Genomic DNA, 9,119 nt, shown 5'->3' with positions numbered 1-9,119 from the left:
CAAACTCCTATACTCAAGCAATCCTCCTGCCTCAGCCTGCCAAAGTGCTGGGATTACAGGCATCAGCTGCTGCGCCCAGCTGGAGTCAATTATTTACCAAGACCCAAATTATATTAGCTATACAATATAGAACAGTAAACAAGCTGTCAGTCTGAAGCCAGAACTGTACTAGAAGTATTTTAAAGGCCCGTATTCCTTATATAAAATGCAGATTGCAGTAACACTTTGCTAACTAACAACCACAGCTTCCTCCAAGTGTCCCTTCCCAGCATCTCCACCGCAGGGCCAGTGGAATTCTGAAAGACGTGCAGCTGAATGCCATCCTCGAAACTAAATTGTACCCTGCTTTTCAGATGTTCTAAAACCATCAGCGTCAGCACTGGAAAAGAAAAAATGAAAAAAATTAACCCAAACTCACCTCTCAACTTTAAAGATTCTAATAATCTGTCAAAAGACAGTTTTGCAACCTGAGAAGTAGGGGCAGGAAATGGAGATCCTTTTTTACTTGTAGTCTTGGGCTTAGGTATTGAAAGGAAATAGGCACTTGGAGCGTTTCACAGTTGAGGAGGCCAAAGCAGGTACAGCTGAAAATCTGCTGTCTCTTCCACCTGAAACTGTCAGCTCAGAAACACTGCTGCCCATTGATTCCAAGCCAGGGCAGTGGTTTCTAGGGTTGTTAGAGGGGTTTTTCTTGGCTGCCAGGCTGACAGCAACACAGAGCTTAGAAATGACAACTGAACAATAGGAAAATTCCACCATGTTGGTATTAATCATTACAAAGGAAAGCCTGTTCCCTGATGCCAGCAGCAAAAACCTAGAGCAGGGAGTGAGTCCCTTTGCTCCCCTCCTGACCAAATTCAGGCACCAAAGCAATCAAACAAGGGTAAGGTAGATAGGAAGAGGGAGAAAGCCTGTTCAAAGGCCAAATTATCCTATTTTCTTCGAAAAAGTACCTTTGTAACTACGGTGAAGTGCATTGTTATCAGATAAAGGCCCGCATAGCAGCCTGTACAACTGAGTGACTGATAGTTTATTATTTGATGGTGGTGATTAATGCAACAAAGTGCCAATAAGTGACTCAATCCTCAATCCCTAGTCAGAAGATTTTATCAGGTGCTTGCTAAAAGCTTGCACGGAAATATGAATAATCGTTTACCTGAATAATATTCTTCCATGTGTATGTAGAAAGGGGATGTGTTTCAGCATCTCCTGGCTTAAATGAATACATAAATAGATCTATTTTATTTATTTATGTATTGAGATGGAGTCTCACTCTATCACCAAGGCTGGAGTGCAGTGGCTCAGCCTTGGCTCACTGCAGCCTCTGCTGCCCAGGTTCAAGTGATCCTCCTGTCTCAGCCTCCCGAGTAGCTGGGACTACAGGCACACGCCACCACATCTGGCTAATTTTTGTATTTTTAGTAGAGTTGGGGTTTCACCATGTTGGCCAGGTTTGTCTCGAACTCCTTACCCAAGTGATCCACCTGCCTTGGCCTCCCAGAGGGCTGGAATTATAGTCATGAGCCACTGTGCCTGACCAGGTCTATTTCTTTTAATTTTCCTATGTTTTCTTTGTCATCCATATTCTAGCAATGTGCAGGGTCAATGAAAAGCTGCTCGTCTCCTTGTGAACACTGAAGAGTGGGTCCTGTCTGCTGGCCTGGAGGTGTTGGGGTTTGCATTAGTTTCCTTCTCATCATTGTCTATGATTTGTTACTATTGTTAGGGATATAAAGTAACAGTAAAGAAAATTTGGAAGATGGACTCACTAAATCCCAACTATTTTCCCTTTTGAAAATTTCCATCTAATATTAGTTCTTAGGCATTCTCATTTGTTTACATGGTAGCTCATTTCATATGTGCATAATGATAGACCCTGTGTTCCTTTACTGAACATTTCACAGTGGCCATTTTACCTCCTTTTTGTAGGCTACTATATAGATAGATAGATAGATAGATAGATAGATAGATAGATAGATAGATATAATTTTTAAAACATAGGTTCTTGCTCTACCACCCAGGCAGGAGTAGGAGTGTAGTGGCATGATCACTGCTCACTGTAGCCTCATCCTCCCTAGCTCAAGCCATCCTCCTGCCTCAGCCTCATGAGTAGTTAGGACTACAATTGTACCCCACTGAGCATGGCTAATTTTTTAAATTTTTTTTGTAGAGATGAGATCTTGCTATGTTGGCCAGGCTGATCTTGAACTCCTGGGCTCAAACAATCCTCCTGTATCAACCTCCCAAAGTGCTGAGATTACAGATGTAAGCCACTGCACCTGGTCGTATTTCAAATGGCTTCATTGTACCATAATTTAATTAATGTCTTATTGTTGAATATATAGCTTGTTTTCTTCCTTTCTTCCAACTTCTTAACTTCAAATCCTGTCTTCTTCCTTTCTTCCTGTGCTAAATCCTACCTCTTCTTATTTATTTTGGCATTTTTATACCAAGTTTCCAGAAGTGGAATTATTGTCTCAAGGCAAATAAACATTTTTACTGTTCTTTATATAATATTGTTAAATTGTTTTCCAAAATATTTGTAGCAATTCACGCTGCCAGCAACAGAAGATGAGAGTAACAAATTCCACACCCTCTTTTAACAGTTTGAATTGCCAAAAAATCCTCACACTTCAACACATATATTTTATTTTTAGTGAGGTTCATAATTTAAGTCTTTTATTTATTAATTATGCTTCTTTTCTTGAAATATTCATTGATCTACTAGCATCTCTGTGTTTTTCTTACCAGCTTGTATAACTGTTTTAAATAGTAAAGAATTGCTGTACTAATAGGATCTCTGTGTTTTTCTTACCAGCTTGTATAACTGTTTTAAATAGTAAAGACTTGCTGTATTTAACATTTTTGCTATATTCAGTTTTCACAGCCTCTTGTATGACTTTCTACTTTGGTTAAGGAAGATTTTTTTTTTGAGATGTAAATGCTTTCAACATTTCTTTTCCTTCCTTCCTTCCTTCCTTCCTTCCTTCCTTCCTTCCTTCCTTCCTTCCTCCCTCCCTCCCTCCCTTCCTCCCTTCCTTCCTCTCTTTCTTTCTTTCTTCTTCTTTTTTTTTTCGGAGTCTGGCTCATTGCCCAGGCTGGAGTGCAGTGGCTCATTGCCCAGGCTGGAGTGCAGTGGTGCAATCTGTGCTCACTGCAACCTCCGCCTCCCAGGTTCAAGCAATTCTCCTGCCTCAGCCTCCTGAGTAGCTGGGATTACAGGTGCATGCCACCACACCCAGCTAATTTTTGTGTTTTCAGTAGAGACATTGTTTCACCATGTTGGCCAGGCTGGTCTCGAACTCCTTACCTCAAGTGATCCACCCACCTCGGCCTCCCAAAGTGCTGGGATTAAAAGGCATGAGCCATTGCACCAGGCCTCAACATTTCTTTTTTTTTTTTCTCGCTCTGTCACCAGGCTGGAGTGCAATGGCACAATCTCAGCTCATTGCAACCTCTGCCTTCCAGGTTCAAGTGAATCTCCTGCCTCAGCCTCCTGAATAACTGAGATTATAGGCACATGCCACCATGCCTGGCTAATTTTTGTATTTTTAGTAGAGATGGGATTTTACCACATTGGCCAGGCTGGTCTTGAACACCTGACCTCAAGATCCTCCCGCCTCAGCCTCCCAAAGTGCTAGGATTACAGGTGTGAGCCACCATGCCCAGCTCATTTCTTTAGCTAAATTTATTGACTTTTGGCATTGTGACTTCATCTTCCAAAGTTAATAAAGTAATCCAGTGATTAGATATTTGATAAATATTCAACTTTTTCTATAAATTAAAATAATATTTAGTTTTTTTAACTATATCATGTAGGATATGATACAAGTATAAATGGATTTTTTACTCCAATTACTAACCACTAACCACTGTTCCTTTCTTTCCTGGTCATTTTATGCAGCCTCCCTTATGATATACTAAATTCTTATAAACACAGAGCTATCTCAACCCAGTGCTACATACGCATTTAGTGTCGCTTTGGAATATGCTCCCTTATAGGGCAGTGCTGGCTTTCTTCTTTGTCTTTTTCTTTTCTAGAATATTCTTTGATATTTAACATATTCCTTCTTTTAAATGAAATTTGAAATTATATCATCAACTTTAAAGCATCATGTTGGGATTTGGTGGTATTGCTTTAAACCTGAGAAATTGTTTCTTGTGCTACCTGGGATAAAGTAGCAAACGATGACTGGAATATTTTAGCAATGGATATTGTGAGCCAAGCTGGACTACACGAATTTTCGCTCAGAACAGCCTGAGGCAGATATGAAAGGAGAGGCCAATATACATCATAGCCAATAAGAGGACTGTAGATCCATATCAGAGAGAAATGTCAAGAATCAGGTCCAAGGGGAGTGAGTCAAGCCTTGAAAGGTACAAAGACTATTAAGACATTTAAAACCAAGGAGTAAGAATAGACCAGAAAACAGGTGCTACGTGGCCATTGGTGCATAAGCAAACCCTTGGTTCTTCCTCCTGGAACTTTTCTACAACTCCATTGACTTTCCCTTCATCTTAGCAGTATTGTCCTGTGCCTGGCTATCATTTTTGTAAACTGGAAATAAGCTTTTCTGATCCATTGTAAACTGTCCTCATGAATGAAATCCAAGCATCTCTGAGCTTTCTCCAGTCTTCAATGTGATCTCAGTGTTTAATGAATTCTGTAAAAATCTCCAGCAAATTGAGAATGCCTCTTTCCTTGCAGCTGCCTCATTCTGTATTTTTTAATAGGTTGAAGAAACATTTGCTTTATAATATTCTGTAATATTTTGTTTCAAAATGTGTACTCTTGGAATCAGCTGTAAATCATAATATATACCTTTAATAATTTTCCAACTTCAAAATTGCTTTTTTAAAAAAATAAAGAAGACATGATGCTCTCTTAACGCTAAACACTGTTTTCTAAGACTAAAATATTTTCAACAAAAAATTTCAGGTATATTCTATTTTCTTCAGTCGAGATCAAGATAGCAGAGAACAGCCAGATAAGTTCCCCATAAATCTGTCTTTACTCAAACGCTGCTATGAGTTCAAACACATTTTATTTATGAATGGTTTTTGAAATTCTCCAGTGCTTTTTATTTCTATTAGAAACTCTTTTTACAAATGACATCTCCATGAGTAAATATTTAAAAGAACAAGTGTCATAAAGACCTGAATGTTGCATCCATTATAATACTGTATTCCAATGTTAGATCTCAAGACCAAGACTCCTTGAAACTTCAATGTTATCTGCAGAATTCCGGTTTGAAAGTGCTTTCATGTTCTTAATCTTTTAGAAGTATTTTTAGTAGACAATTATATTTTACCTGTCTATCACATTCCTTTGGAGGAACTTCTTCTCCTAGTTTTAGCCATGAGATCCAATGGTAGCAGCCATCATTTATGTCACCCCACATTCTTGGCCACATCGCTGTTCAAGAAGAGAAACCTTGAATCAACAGAGGATACATGGAATTCCAAGGCACTTGAAAAAGCCTCGTGTAACAGACACTCTTGGTTCTTTGTGCCACTCCACTGGTGTACCCATTGCTGCATGCCTGTGCTCTTGGCTCTATGTGCTTTTTGTCTAAGAGCTTACATCTGTGACTCTTTTCTGAGGTCTAGCCTAGGCTACTGAAGATGCTTTGCCTTTATACGTTGCCTGCAGGCAAGTAAGTGCAAAGAGTCAGAAGCACTTGAAATTCATGCTCCCTGGGGTGGCCTTTAGCCAATGCCTGACTGCTTTGGGAGTTTAAAGCCCAGGAAACTTGTCTGGTGTCTGGATAACTCAGAGCACCATTTATACACTACAGTGACCTTGCAGGATAAAGCTAAGTCTGGAATTTTCCTGAAATCATACCCTTGCTTGGCTTCTTCCCCATTCCCTGTCCTGTTCCCTGTACTTCCCCCGAGCCCCCTACCTCCCATTTCCTTTCTCTTAGAGCACTTTCATTATATTAGTTTGGTGCAAAAGTAATTGCCAGTTTTGTCATTACTTTTAATGGCAAAAAAACCCAATTACTTTTGCACAAACCTAATACACATCACACTCGCACACACAGCCTCATGGCAGGGTCTGCTTCTAGGGAATCTGACCCAAGCAGCATGGACTCAGGCTGGGCCAGTAAGGGAGTGTCTTTCCCTGAGATGTTCATACTTGGAGCTGGGAGGTAGCAAGCTTATCAGGATGTGAGTCTGAAGCTGCTGGTGGCTTGAGAGAATGAAGCTGACCCACAGAAGAAGCTGAAACAACACTGATGCTATTGTAGTCTCTGCCTCCAGCTGCCTTTGAGGCTATCCCCACTCCTACCTTCTGAAGATGTGGTTGAGATAGTTAAGTTAGGTTCCTGTCATTTGCATCCAAGGAAACCGTAACTAAAGGGGTCAAGACTAAAGAGTTCTCAAATCCTAAAGACCCTTTTCGTGGAGAAAAGCACAGTTATACATAACTTTGTATGCAATCGCAGGGGTACACAGTCCCATTCCTTATAGTTTAGCTCAACTATATTAGCATCTTACATACACTTAGAATTTTATAAGCATTAAATACTTCTGGGTTGCCCATGACTTTTCCTGACAACAGAATTTGCCTTGCTAATCTCTTAGACGTTTTTGAGAAAAACAATAAACAGGACTTCTGTTTGGGTTTTTTCCCCAAGTAAACACAGTCACCATCACAGAAATCACAACTGATCAAGTCAATAAATAAGGAAGTTAAAAAAAAAGTATGTGCAAGCAGAGTACATATTCAAAACTGTGCAAATGGCCAAAATGGCCGGGCACAGTGGCTCACGCCTGTAATCCCAGCACTTTGGGAGGCCGAGGTGGGCGGATCACTTGAGGTCAGGAGTTTGAGACCAGCCTGCCCAACATGGTGAAATGCTGTCTCTACTAAAAGTACAAAATTTAGTTGGGTGTGGTGGCACACACCTGTAATCCCAGCTACTCGGGAGGCTGAGGCAGGGGAATTGCTTGAACCCGGGAGGTGGAGGTTGCAGTGAGCAGAGATGGCGCCATTGCACTCCAGCCTGGGGGACAAGAGCAAAACTCCATCTAAAAAAAAAAAAAAGCAAATATTCACATGAATAGAATATGTATGAAGACAAGGAGGCAGGAAAGATGTATCACTGGACCATTGGACTATCATCTCACATTCTTTTTTTTAAATTATTTTTTGTAGAAACGGGGTCTCACTATGTTTACCAGGCTGGTCATGACCTCCTGGCCTCAAACGATCCTCCCACCTCAGCCTCCCAGAATGCTGGGATTACAAGCATGAGCCACTGTGTCTGGCCTATCATCTCACACTGAGCAACATGGAAGTGACTGTAGTACATCTTTGATTGGGAAAAAATATTTACACTATTGTAAGATCAATAGAACTATGACTTAAATCCCACAATTGCCCTAGAGTTTATGAATTTTGTCATTTTTTCAGGTGTCCAAGTGAAAACACAACAATTCTCTCAGCACAGTTGGGAAAGCTCCTGTCTTCTCCCTGCCCTGCCCCCTTCAGCACCCTGACCCCACCCCCCACACAGTACATTATGTCAAAAAGATTAAATGGCTTAACACCACCAGGCCCAAAATGACAGAGTCATGTTCAGGGCCTACATTTCTTTTTTTCTTCCTTTCTTTTTTTAGAGATGGGTTCTTGCTTTGTTGCCCAGGCTGGAGTACAGTAGCACAATCATAGCTCACTACCACCTGGAACTCCTGGGCTCAAGCGATCCTCCTGCCTTGGCCTCCCAAAGTGCTGGGATTACAAGCATGAGCTGCTGCACCCGGCCCCACATTTCTGAGTGCTAATTCACTTCTCAGATGCACCTCACATTGTTTTCCCTGAGCCTTCTGAAGCTCCCCTTCTATCATCAAGAAACCCTCATGGTGCTGAGCATGGCAGCTCATACCTATAATTCCAGCACTCTGGGAGGCTGAGGCAGGAGAATCTCTTGAGGCAGGAGTTTGAGACCAGCCTAGGTAACATAGCGAGAGCCTGTCTCTACAAAAAATAAAAAAATTAGCTGGGTGAGGCAGCACGTGCCTATCATCCCAGCTACTCCAAAGGCTGAGATGGGAGGATCGCTTGAGTCCAGGAGTTTGAGCCTGCAGTGAGCCATGATTGTACCACTGCACTCCAGCCTGGGCAACAGAGTAAGACCCTGTCTTGAAACAAAACGAAACAAAACCAACCATGGGTTTGGGTTTCAGACCAGCCTGAAGCTAAGCCTGCTCACGGTGCTCTCGGGACATTTGCCTTCATCTCGCTGCATCTAGAGCAAACAGGAAGGTGTTAGGAGAGGCAGGAAGGCGGGGTTTCCATCAGCATCAGGCAGGAGGGGACAAAGGAGTTTTTCATGCGTGGCAGAATCCTCACTCTAAGATGGTAGGAATGTACAGTTACAGCTATATATCCCTTTGGGAAACTTTTTGGGAAGTAGGAAGATCTACCTCCATCTGACTGTGGTATTTTCTGCTTTATGAAAAGCAGAGATATGTGCTTTTCATGTAGCTTTATGAATGTATCCTGTGACAGAAAAAGAAAGAGAAAGGAAGAAAGAGGGAGAAAGAAGGAAGGAAAGAAAGAAGAAAATGAAGGAAAGAAAGAAGAAAAGGAAGGAACGAAGAAAGGAAGGAAGAAGGAAGAAGGGAGGGAAGGAGGGAAAGGAGGGAGGGAAGGAGGGAGGAAGGAAGGTAGGAAGGAAGGAAGGGAGGAGAACTTGATATTTGATAACTGTGTTTGTGAGCATCTTTCTGGTCATCCTATCATCTTCTCATTTTGACAGGCACATGTCAAACTTCAGTGCTGCCTGATCTCTTTCCCTTCACTGAGACTTGATTTTATCTGGTGACAGTTTTCCTTTTAACCAGTTATCAGGAGTAGGCGGCTTGTATTCCCTTTCCCCTTTAAACTTCATACCTTTAAACTTCATAGTCACACATGTTGCTACATAACATATTACCACAAACTTAGCCACTTAAAACAACCCTCCTTTATGAGCTCACAGGGATGTGGTCCACAGGCTAGGAGGAGAGGGCTGGGTCCTTAGGGTCTCACAGGGTCAAAATGGAGGCAGATGCTGGATGGCGCGCTTACCTGGACGTCCTGGAGAAGAAGAATCAGCTTTCAACCT

This window comes from Gorilla gorilla, chromosome 5 (assembly GCF_029281585.2).
Source record: "Gorilla gorilla gorilla isolate KB3781 chromosome 5, NHGRI_mGorGor1-v2.1_pri, whole genome shotgun sequence".
Classification (NCBI taxonomy): Eukaryota; Metazoa; Chordata; class Mammalia; order Primates; family Hominidae; genus Gorilla; species Gorilla gorilla.
The sequence above is the reverse complement of the archived record's forward strand: the minus strand, read 5'-3'. Positions refer to the sequence as shown.